The sequence below is a fragment of the Tiliqua scincoides genome, chromosome 3 (assembly GCF_035046505.1).
Source record: "Tiliqua scincoides isolate rTilSci1 chromosome 3, rTilSci1.hap2, whole genome shotgun sequence".
NCBI classification, from domain to species: Eukaryota; Metazoa; Chordata; class Lepidosauria; order Squamata; family Scincidae; genus Tiliqua; species Tiliqua scincoides.
The window spans coordinates 28,858,400-28,871,289 of record NC_089823.1 but is presented as its reverse complement, the minus strand read 5'-3'; the positions used below and the strand labels follow the sequence as shown (position 1 = coordinate 28,871,289).

Genomic DNA, 12,890 nt, shown 5'->3' with positions numbered 1-12,890 from the left:
CCTTCCCCGAGCAAGTCTCCCTGCATCGCGGGACCCCTCCAGGCCCCTCGGACTGCCCTTCAGAGCCGGCCCGCTGCGCTTCCTGCGACTGCTTTGGGGAGCGAGTTGAGGCCACTCTCCCCAAACCCAAAACCTCCTGGGAGGCGAGGGGGGTCCGCGCCCTCGACAGCCGCTCTCCTGGCGCCACGCGACTTGCAGGAAGCCAGTCGGCAGCCCTGCAAGAGCGCCCAGACCCTTTCCTTCCCCCGTGCCAGCCGCCCCTTCAGCCTGTCTCTTTCCTATCGAGGCACGGAGGACGACGGCCGGTCAGTCCACTGCAAACCAAAACGCTTGCAGGGCTGCCGTTCTGCGCACCTTTTCCCCCTGGGAGCAAGACCCACTGACGCCATTTCGGCCCAACGTTGCATACACGCCACAGGGATCAAGTGGGTGCACCTACGAGCTGAGCAGAAGCGGGTGAAATGCAGTGGAGGCGACCTCTGAGGAGCAAGGAGGCATTCAGAGGCAAAAGCAGAGTCCACTTTCGGTAGGGCTTACCCCCAAACATCAACACTCAACTAAGGGGCTGCGCAGTGCGGTGTTCTCAGAGCCCAGTCCTATGCATGTCCACTCAGAAGCAAATCCCATTAGAGTCAATGGGACTTACTCCCAAGAAAGTGTGGATAGGATTGTAACCTGACAGCCCCATCCTATGCATGTCTACTCAGATGTAAGTCCCATCATGCACCCCCTGCAAGCTGGGTACCCCAGATAAAACCCCTGCAAACTGGGTAAGAGGGTGCTCCTCTTTTTGGAAGGGGGAGAGTAACTGGCCCTCCTCACCCCAGCAGTGTCTGTTCTAGTGGCTGTCTGCTGGTATTCATTTGCATCTTTTTAGATTGTGAGCCCTTTTGGGACAGGGAGCCATTTAGTTATTTGATTTTTCTCTGTAACCGCTGCTTTGTGAACTTTCTGTCGAAAAGTGGTATATAAATACTGCGATGATGATGATGATGATGATAGTCAGTGGGGCTTCCTCCCAGGAAAGTGCGGACAGGATGGCAGCCCCAGAAGGAAGCCCCCCACGTTGGGTGGGAACTCCGCGCAGGTCCTGGCAGCGGCCTTCAAGCCGCGCAGGGTCGTGTTGGACGGGACTAGCCCCTACTGCGCCTGGGAGGCTTCTCCGCCCTTCTCCTAAATACTTTCCTTGGAGATCTAGTCTTGAATGTTGTGCTGCACGCATCCAAGTGGCCCGCAAGCTGCGGGGTCTGGAGCTGGCGTGTGCCGTTGTGCACGTGTGGAGCCGGGCGCCACTGGGTCAGGCATGAGAATGCACTGATGCTCGGAAGACCCTGCAGAGGCCGGAGCCGAGTGCAGAGCAGGGGAACCCTCTCCGTCTCCACCGGGGAGTCCCGGCGCTGCCTCGGCTTGCTCCTTCTGCGCCGGAGGCAGGACGCAGCCCCTCGGACAGCTCCCCGGCAGGCGCGGAGACCAGCGCCGCTCTCCTGCTTTCCCCGCGCCCAACAGGCCCGCCCGGCCTCCTGACCCCCGTCAGCTGATGGGATCACATGCGCGGGCCAGGCCGGCAGGCAGGCAGGCTCGTCTCGCCTCCTTCCCGGCTTTCCCCGCCACGGCTGGGCAGGGCCAGGCAGAGGCGCGCAGGGCAGGGCTCGATGGGAAGCAGCGCTCAAAGCCTCATCAATCTCACTGTTTCCAGTCCCCGGGCGCCTCTGCTCTGCCGTCGCCCTCCCGCCTCCCCTTAACCCTTTCCCGCTCTTCCCGGCCCGAGCTGGGGGCTCAGGATGATGCACAGCCAGCCGGAGGGCTCGCTGGAGAGGCTGTCATAGCCTTGGGTGGACCTCGCTTGTTGATCAGCCAGTTAACCCAGTTACCTCCCCCTTCTCTGCCTGTTACAGGGACGGAATAAAGCCAAGTGGCTGCTCTTGCCTGCCAGAAGGCCAAAGCCAAAGGTAACGAGAAATCTTTTCTAAGTGAACGCCTAAACCACTGCAGTGTCAGGAGAGTGTGTGCGTGTGCAGCAAGACACAAAGCAAGGAAGGAAGAGGGGAGCAGAGTCCAGTTTTTAAAACTGCCCCCACCACAGGGACCGTTTTCTGCAAGACATGCAACTAAGGCCTTGAGCTTCCAACCAATTTGACCCAACAAACTTGTGAAACCCACCTCAACTCAGATGTTTCCATTAACATTGTCTTCACATTAAGGTGAAACAGTAGGGCGGTGCTTAGAGGCAGCAGTCCTGGTTATTTGAGTGTTGAGATTCATGGTTTCAAAGACTGGGAGAGCAGGGGCTTCCAGGTGCCCAAGGATGTCTGCCTGACAGCTGCTAAGGTTAGGGATTTATTTATACCAGGGATTCTCAGACTTTTAGCACCAGGACTCACTTTTTAGAATGAGAATCTGTGAGAAGCCACTGGAAGTGATGACTGGACATCCAACCCTAGGCTACCCACACTTACCCAGGAGTAAGTCCCACTTACTGTCAAAAGTACAGATCTATGACATTTCCCCAATGCAGTCACATGCCATGGTAGCATCAACTCTAATATATTAAAAATAAAATACTGAACTGAATAGGGACCCACCTGAAATCAGCTTGCAACCCAACACTTTATAATGCATTTATAATATTTTATTATAAATTTTATATCTTATCCTTCCTCAAGGGAGATCAGGGCAGTGCATAGAGGTCTCTTCCTCACTATAACCCTATTGGGTGAGGCTGAGAGATAGTGACTGACCCAGGGTCGCCCACTGTATTTCACGTTGGAGTGGGGACTGTGAATTGCAAGCCCCAGCTTCACCATTCCAACAATACAGCCCCTAAGCTGCACGAAGCTGCACCAGTACAACCCCCTTCCGCTAAAACTAAGAAGGCAGCTGCTTTTGCTTTTTCAAAAATGGGTGAGTGGCATTACAACACTCTTCTGTGCCCAGCAAGGACTGGGCACAGAAGAGAGAGTAAGAGCAGGCTGCAGTTGCTCTTAGCAAGAACTGCCCCCACCTTCTCTCAGAGCAGCACAGAGGAAAGGAATGTTAGTCCAATCTCCACTGTGTGGCTCAGGTGGTTGTGTGCCACCACCTACTAGTTTACCCTTCTCTTTGATGGGTGGAGGGACAGGAGCAAGCCTGGGGACAGCTGCTCACACAGCACATGGGACAGAGCAGTGGAAGCTTCCTCTACCATTTGCAGGGGGTGCAGAAGGATGTATGTGCCTCTTCCTGCTCATCACCAAGATGCTGGGAGCATGCAGACGCTACCGCTTCCATCCAGAGCATTGCTTTTTGAAAAGGCAACAGGGGAGGGGCAGGGTGGCTGGGCAGCACAGAGGTGATGAAGGAGACACTACTGCTTATGAGGCTTGGGGAAAACTATCTGGGAGAATGAGGGGGAAAGGCACTAGGGTGAGGGTTGGATTGGGAGGAGAAGCCTGCGGGTGTTCAATGAAAAGGGGGCCGCATGCGGCACTTTGCACCCGGGGAAAACATTTTGGGGAGCAGTGTTTCTTGGGGTCTCTTTAGGGCTGGGCTTGCCATCACCTCTTCCCACTAGCGCCCCAGGCTCTACCCAGAGAAAGCAAGGGAGGGGTAAGAAGAGGAAATGGCAGCTGCCAGAATCAGCAGCAGCATCCTCCTTTTGCTGCTTGCTACCCAGAGCCTGAGGATCAAAGCAGGGAAAGGAGGTGCTAAGCACAGATGAGGCTAGGTGAAGCTGGTGAGTAGGTGTAGGGCGCCCCCACCAGCCTGCTGCCATTCATCATTGGGGGGGTGCCTCATTTGGTTTTATAACGGTCCAACCCTCACAAAAGCAAGGGACAGGAAATGGTAGCTACTCCTGCACCTTGCTGCTGCCTTGTACCCATTCTCTGGGTACACACAGTTGAGAAAAGTGGGGCCAGCTGGACAGTGACACAAGAGACCAGCTGCTCATTACAAGACAGGGCTCTGCCTACCAGTTTGCTCTCTCTGGGTGGAGCACCATGGAGACTGGGTCCCACTGGATGCACCCAGAAAGAGCAAGTAAATAAGATGACAAAGTAGTGGCCCCTCCTGCGGGAGCAGGCTCCCCAGCCCACCCCCAGTGCATTCTGCTGTCTGGAGCACAGTATGGACGATTCAGCTTCTTGGATGATTTGGATTTTGCAGTCCTCGCTCCACCTCACAGAGGGAGACCAAGGTAAGTGATTGAAATAAGAAAACCATCATTTCTGAGAGGTGAGAAGGGCAGGGAGCCACTAATGGCAGACTAATGGCAGACAGGATCTCTCTCAGAAGGGCAGAGAGGGTCTGTAACCTGGAACTGGGCAAGAGGGGAAGATTTCTTACGTATATTTCTACTCAGAGATTCTGAAGTCTTCCCCCCCTCTGAAAAGGTACAGAATGAAACATTCAGCCTTAATAGTATATCATTTTTACACTTGTCCTTTAGAAATCTCCAATTACAACTCCCAATACCATGGCACATTTAAGGAGCGCTGAGTCTTTTTGTTATAGCCTTCAGGGAGCAAACCAGCCACTGAGAGAATATGAAATTAATCCACTACAGCTATAGAGCGAGAGGATTATGTTTTAATCCCCTTTGGGACAGGCTCTGGATTTTAAGGATCCAACATTAAAATGTTTACACAAGGCAATCAAAATAGCACAGCTTTTCCATATGGCCCCAAGATAGGAGAGCAGTTCTGGCTTCTTTTCCAAATGGCTATGGAAACAAAAGCACAGCACACCTGACACCAGAAAGGACAGGACAAGAGAGACTTTGGGAGCCAGTGCTTCTGATTTCAGCTAGTGCAGACATTGCCATGATGAGAAATAACAAGTGAGAAGAACTATCTTCTTGTTGGCACCAGCTTGAACGCTTGGTGCAGAAGCAGGAACCACTTTAAATTTAAATTGAGACTGTGTGAAATCTCTCATTTAGCTCAAGAGGTGCTAAAGATGCTCCCACCTGCGTCTCGCTCGGCTTCAGTTGCTTTGACTTGTCTAGAGGACAGCCTGCTTTGTTGTCCCCCTGCTTGTAGAACAAAGACCAAAGGCAGCGGCTGGCAGCACTTTGGCTTTCCTCTCCCTAGTCACCAGCCCCTCAGAAATTCAAGCAAGACGCAGAAATGCAGCAGACACAAGGATGACAGGGATTTACTTATAGGCAGGATCAAACAACAAAAATAGGTCTAGATGGGAATGCTACCCAGGTGGGTTGCTTCTGTGGAACACGTGATCTACATTTCAAAAAGACCCTGCAAAATTAAGATTAAAAACAAATTTTGGAGTAGGAAATGGCTCTGAGAGAAAAGAAGGAGGTTAGATTATTTTGGAGGAAATAAATACTGAGTTTTGTTTGGCCTCTTTGTGGATTTATAAAAGATGGTCGATGCAAATTAAATTTTACAAATCATTATGTTTAAGACCACAATCCAGTCATTCCCCCCACCACCACCACCACATCCACTACTCAATGAGCACTTCCTAGTGCATTGTTGCCTGAGGCTGCGATTTTGGGCATCAATCCCATTGAACTGCTGGGAATTACTTCCCAGAAAACAAGTATAGGATTGCGCAGCAGATCTACCAAGGAAACACCCGCTGGCATTTCAGTTCCAGTGGTTGGATTTGCAAAATAATTTCCCACTTGTAACAATCTGAACAACAATAACATTTAAGCTCTCCTCATCTGATATTTTAAAACAGACAAAGGGATGGAAGCACTTACCCTGCAGTTGAAAAATATGCAAACGTATTATTTATGGAAAGTTTAGGTTTATTAACTACTGATGTGAACCGACAAAAATTCTGTGTTCAAGAGGGTGTGGAGTTAGGGTAAAATGGCTCAAGACCTATAGAAAAGAAATAGGAATGGAATTTGTACCGAAGCAGGGTTTGTTTGGCCACTTCTTTTTCTGCCAGATTATTAACACAGCTTTATGTAGCTGCTGAGCTGTTTAAAAAACTCAAAGGAATTTATGGACTCCTTTGGAACACTGGAACATTGAAAAAGTAAAATATGTTTTATAGCTCAATCCTAACCTCAGCAAGTGCTGGGGGAGAGTGGAATAGAGGTGGAGATGGTGTTTCAGAGTGGGGGTGGGGGCAGTTCAGGCCTGGGAGAGGGGCAGGGACAGTAGAGGAGGCTCTGCCATATCCTTACCCCCTTTCCAGGTCTGAAAGCCCTACACGGGGCTACTCAAACTTGTGCCAGCAATTTTGCTGGCTCAGATCCTAGTAGCCACATTGGGCAGGCTGGGGCTTGACAAGGAGTACAGAGGAAACCTCCAGCTTGACCAATTTCAGCGCTGGATAGTGCATACAATATAGGTTGTAGAGCCCTACTGCATCAGTACTGAATAGGATGGGGCTGCCCAACGGCTAAAAAGATCTGACATACAAATCTCTTGGTGCATTTATTATTAAACACTTCAAACATCTTTATTATTTGAATTATTATATTATATTATTATATTGAATTATTATTGCATTATAGTTTTGCCAATTTGAAAATATTGACAAACTTCTCTGCCCCGTATTGTGTCAAGTAAGATATTAAGAAGGTAAGAATCTGGCTGGATTTTTATAAAGCTAAAATAATTTTGTTAATTTATAGTAAGAATCTGACAGTGTTAATTAAAAATGCAACAAAAATACTGACACTGCAGGAAGAGTGTTCTCAAAAGAAAAATACATTTTCCAAAATATTAACAAACTTCAGAAACATGAGCAATTAAAAAATAATATCTAATACAATGCATCTGAAATTGTACATTCTTCTCAAATTGCTATGTTAAAATAGATATTTTAAAAAGATTGTCAAAAGTTATGATAATTAAAATGCTGTTTATCACTGAATCTATTTTTTTTTCAAAATGACTTTTTCAAATGTATGCACCGTATTTAGATGAGATGCCCACTGAGGTTGGACCCAAGTGAATGAAGTATTAGGATCAACTCTGAAATAAATATTTTTAGAATCAAGGTGCTGCTTCATTCTGAAGTAATTTCTAAATACGTTTTGAGAATGTACAGAGAGATTATGTACTCATGGTATTGCATAATGGTGGTATTAAAAAGGCATGGAAATATAGAGGCAGCGTTGCTGAATGTGTACAAGAATCTGTAACAAGGTGTAGACACATGGAACACAATCCAGTGCACAGCATAGTGCAGCATCCATATAGAAAGCACTGCCACAGAGCTGAGAGTCATATTCCCCCCATCTACAAGTACGCATGGGTGTGCAATGCAATGGGACACTAAAAGGAGTAGGAAGTTTTTACCAAAGTATGAACCTAATAGTAAAGTGGAAGGATTTTTTGAACTGTCATGTCATATTTTTATTTTATTATTGAAGTTATTTTTTATATCACCTTTCAACTCAGAGACAGTTTTCAAAAAATAAAAGTACATTAATAAAATCACTACTTGATTTTTTCTTTACTTCAGCCAGGTGGGATATTTCTATTTATAATACTTATTTCAAAAGGAAAAGGAAGATTATTATTGTTTAGTGCCGGCTGTAATAGCTATGGCTATTTTTACAAAACGAAGTCAATAAATCACTTAATGGACCTTGCCATGTTAACTGAGCCACAATATTATTTAATTATTTTTTTACAAAAGGAGTTACATTAGCTAATATTTAGATTGCAAAATAACATTTACAGTATTCTCCACTCTTGCAGAAATTTAAATCACAAAAAGTCTTATTATAAGTGAAATGAAAGGAGTTAAACATTTCACTAAGTGACTACAGTCAAGATTGGTAGGCAGCCCAATCCTATCTAAGGGCCCAATCCTATCGAGTTTTCCAGTGCTAGTGTAGCCATGCCAATGGGGTGTGCACTGCATCCTGTGGTGAAGAGGTAGTCACAGAGGCCTCCTCAGGGTATGGAAACACTTGATCCCTTACCTCAGGGCTGCACTGCAGCTGCACAGGTTCTGGAAAGCTGGATAGGATTGGGCCCTCTTCCTGCACTGTTCCGCATGGAGCTTACCTTTCTCTGCGCACGCTGCTCCTTGCACCATCGCACGTGGGAAGGCTTCAGCATTCCCAGTGGTGGGCCCAGTTGGTGCGCTATCACAACTTGGTTTCTGGTATATTTGCGACAGTCTGTGCCGGCAGAGCAGTTGCTCTGCCAGTGCAGAGGCACCATAGGATTGTGCCATAATACATTAGATTTTTGCATAATGGTTGCAATTCAGGTCTCCAAGAATCTTCGCCAAATGCAAGGACTAAACAATTGCAGCAGCTCAGTTCTTGCAAGTTGTATTATAACTAAAAAAATAATGCATTCGCATGACAAATTGGTGAATAAACAGTTTCAGGACTGAAACTATCAGTGAAGTACACCATAAAATAATATTTATAATGTCCAAAAAGATTTCTTAACATGATATGGCAAGATGTACCATATGGCACATGCATAGTGCCAGTTTCCAGGATAACTCAATGGGAATTCGGGATAATGTTGTACATCTTTTTGTTTCTCACACTTATTGATTTTCTGCATGTTTACAGAGAAAACATTTCCCCTATATGGATTTATCTTACTTAAAAAGTTGAGGCATATTCTTGTTGTCTGCATTAGAAGGCAACTAATGAATTGTTCTAATTATAATCAACTGGGAGAGAAGTTTCCTGCAGCAAATTCATACAATGATTTGTCTATGAAAAACAACTTCAACCATACTGCCGAGCCAATTTACATGATGGTTTCTGCCCATGACATTATGAAAAATGTGGGTTCTTGCTTTCTAGCATAGATAAAGTCTGAACAATGCTTTTGAACTGTGCTAAGAACTAACAGTTCACATGAATTTAACATGGTTGTGGACAAAGTTAAAAGCCCCTCTCATCTGATGCCAGGTGATCATGTATCAGCAATGGCCAAGACTACTTTTAATCATCTGCATCTGGCACAGGGACTATGACTGTTTTAGATACAAGATTTACAAAAAGATTCTAGATTTGCTCTTTTGTCCTCACAGCATTTACTATGACGGCACATGCTGCAAAATCACTGGAAATGAATAAAAATATACTGATTAAAAACATTTGTTAAGTGAGGACAGATGAGCTAAGGCTGGGTCAGAAAACAGCAGCTTGCATGTCAGTCAAATTTTTATCTGGTGTTGTACAACTTACACTCAAGATTGCCTATGAGACTGCAGATGGAGCTAAGATGGTGCTGTTACTTGAAGCAGCCCTAAAACAGTTTTATATTTTTGAAAATTTCATATGCTATATGATGAAACTAACCAGTGATCATGTGAAAGCTAGCCAGAATTTATTGGTAGAAATTACTGATTCTGCCATACAATGTTGCCAGTTTTTCTTTTCATTTTAGCCTGGTGTGGCTTCACTACTCATTGGGAAGAAACTAAGCTCTAGTATCCTAAAGCAGAGACAAGTTTCACTGTGGGCAATAGGATACATCCTTTCCACTGTATTGCTCAACCCAGAGATACTGAATAACATGACATTCATAGAGGAGGACTGTCCCTGGCAATCAGAATCCCTCCCTGCAGCTATAAGACAAATTCACACTTTATGAGGCAGCCAGATTACAGGAGCCTTTCCTGCTGTGAATACAAAGTGTTAACATGGCTGCAACCATAACTTATGACTTGGTCCAAATAATTAGGACATGAAGAGGTACTCTGAATGGAAGCACTTTGAAAAAGCACATACAACTCTCCATGCGCTTGGTTCAGTTACATGGTTTTTACTAGGGACAGCTTTCACCAGATAAAACCCTGCTTTTTACTGCACTGAAGAAAGGTATTAAACTCTCAGCCGTTCATGCTTTAATTATTAAAACTATTTTATTGATTAATATTACATTACCTTAGACTTTAGTTAAGTTGTAGACACAATCAAATAATTATTGAAACAATGGAAGTCATCTACAACTCTTTAAAGTAACCTATAACTGTTTAAGGTAATTCAAGCAAAACACCACCCTTAGCATCTGTGTATAAATCTGTTTCATGATTTTTAAAAAAATCAATGCACTGAAATATTATACCAAAAAAACCCCCAAAACAAAACAATTGAACAAAATTATCTGTGTTGCCATCATCAGATAGTGCAATGCCAATTTTCCCAGAAGCACATCTCATCATGTTCAAGGATGTTTACTCCCAGGTAAGTGTGTTTAGGATTGCAACCTGATTCTGGTACTTGAAAACACCTAACATAAATCATAAGTGATCTGGCCTTCTCTATTCTTCCCTCCATATTTTGCAAAATCTTTCCCTATAGGTCAGTCGTTCCATTCACTCTTTGTCATTTTTGTATCTAGAGAGTATTTCTATATCAGGGGTGCCCAAACCCCGGACCTGGGGCAACATGCGGCCCTTCAGGCCTCTCCATGCGGCCCTCAGGGGCCCCCCCCGTCTCGAATGAGCCTCTGGCCCTCTGGAGATTTGTTGGAGCCCACACTGGCCCGACGCAACTGCTCTCAGCGTGAGGGCAACTGTTTGATCTCTCGTGAGCTGTGGGATGAGGGCTCCCTCCACTGCTTGCTGTTTCACATCTGTGATGCAGTAGCAGCAGCAAAGGAAAGGCCAGCCTTGCTTTGTGCAAGACCTGTTATAGGTCTTGAGCTGTTGCCAGACCTTCATTCATTCATATAAGTTCATCTTTAATATATTCATTTATGTAAACTTATGTAAATTTATTTGAATTTTAAATGTAAATTAATTCTTTTTTAAGTGTCAGAGAGCTGATGTGGCCCTCCTGCCAAAAACTTTGGGCGCTCCTGTTCTATATAATCATTTCTATTTGGATGCTGGCATCAGATGATGAAATACACAGGCAGCATCTCAAATAGAAAGGATACATTATTGTACAAGCTGTCTCTTTACCCTTTAGATTTACGGCTAACCACATGTGATATAGCACACACATTTAAGAAAGTCTCATTGCCATTTTAAAAAGCAAGCAGCGAGAAACAGCAAGTCTCTCTCTCTTTCTCTCTCATTCATACACACTGCATCATCCCAGGGACCTTTCTAAATAAAACAAGTGGCAGCTATTGTGAGGAGCTCCACTGTTCTTAAAGGGAGCGAGAGTGCCGGTGCGTAAAAGAAGCTGCTGCTGCTACCGCCAATTGGTAAGGTGTCCAAGTCCCCTCTCCTAATCTTCCAAAAAGTTTTTGCCGCCTACCCCTAGAAATTTCTAGGGTTTAAGTGCCCGCCCACCCTATTTCTCTCCAAAAGAAATGAGATGAATGTAACAGTGGCACTGAGATTGGTTTGCCAACTTGGGAGAATTCTGAAGCACAGACCTCCTCCTGGCAATTGATTCTGAACAGCATGACAACATGAGGATCGAACTTGATTGATTAAAGACCATTGGGGAAGAAAGAGCTTCTGGTTCAAGAAGACATGTTTGAGGGGGAGGGAAAAAGCGTAAGGAAACATTATGCTGGGGCATCTAGAAGGAAGGCAGTATGGAGCGTTTGGGATCTGGTCCAGCCAGATTCTTCTCAAAGCTCACAGGCACCATGAAGGTGAGAGCCCCCCATTTGCTCTCAGCACTTCGTTTTTCAAAGCATACTGCCTGTGCACATGGAAGTTCCAACTGTCTTTTAGGGGAAACAAGCTATTGCTATATATGCCCTCCATGAATTTCTCTTAGGCTGCAATCCTAACCACACTTTCCTGAGAGTAAGCCCCACTGAACAAAATAGGACTTACTCCTGAATAGACCTGGTTAGGATTGTGCCCTATGCCTTTTAAAACTGCCCTTTGAAGCAAGTGAAATGGAAAAGATATGATTACTGGGCTGGGGCACCTCCCTTACAAGAAAAGGCTACAGCATTTGGAGCTCTTTAGTCTAGAAAAAAGGCGCCTGAAAGGGGACATAATTGAGACATACAAAATTATGCAGGGGATGGATAGAGTGATGCTCTTTTTCCTCTTATACAACACCAGAACTGGGGGACATCCACTAAAATTGAGTGTTAGGTGTGTTAGGAAAGATCAAAGAAACTTTACCCAGCTTTTAGTTAGTCTGTGGAACTCCTTGGCTCAGGATGTGGTGATAGCATCTAGCCTGAATGCCTTTAAAAGGGGATTGGACATCTTTCTGGAGTAGAAATCTATCACAGGTTATAAGCCATGATGGGTATGTGCAACCTCCTGATTTAGAAGTAAGCTATCTTAGAATGCTAGATACAAGGGAGGGTACTAGGGTACTCTTGTTTTGTGTGCTCCCTGAGGCATCTGGTGGGCCACTGTGAGATACAGAAAGATGGACTAGCTAAGCCTTTGGTCTGATCCAGTGAGGCTCTTCTTATGTTCTTTTAAGTGGCCATCATACACCAGAAGGTATTATAAATTGTGTGAAGAAGTAATGTATAGCACATTGCTTTGTGAGGCTGCCCAATTTCATTTTCACTTTCTACTTTTGTCTTTGTATATGGGAAAAGTCTGAGGAGCACTTTAGGGCATGGCATAGTATAGTTCTAACAAGCACAGGGCCGGGGGGTGATAGATTTTGTGTTCTGTACAATTGATGTTGCAGCAGGAAACATGGAGTTGGGTTTCTTTTACGTCTGGGACTCTTTGGAAGCACTTGGTTTTTGACAGTAGTCTGCCAAAAGTTTTTTAAGAAGGGTGTGAAGACAACAGTTTTCCTCTGTCCCTAGTGACAGGCATTCAGCAAATATTGTCGTCGTCCCACTCCAATGTAGAGGTTCCATTCAAATATCATGGCTAGTAGGAGGGTACAGCTGGCTGGAACAAGCAGGGAGAGATATTGGGAGGAAGAGCTAAGGGAAGAAGTAGCAGGAGTACCTTTGACAGGGTGACGATTGTAGTATCCCCAATTTTTGAACAACAGAACATTAAAAGGTACTCACTACCCCTGTGCAGAGACATGTTCTGAATGCAGA

At 45.2% G+C, this 12,890-nt stretch overlaps 1 protein-coding gene across 9 annotated transcripts in view; it reads right to left on the bottom strand.

Annotated features, from left to right (window-relative positions):
* The window catches only part of NBEA (neurobeachin), a 472,923-nt gene that overhangs the window by 170,469 nt on the left and 289,564 nt on the right, over nt 1-12,890 (bottom strand). The gene's annotated exons all lie outside the window — the stretch shown is intronic.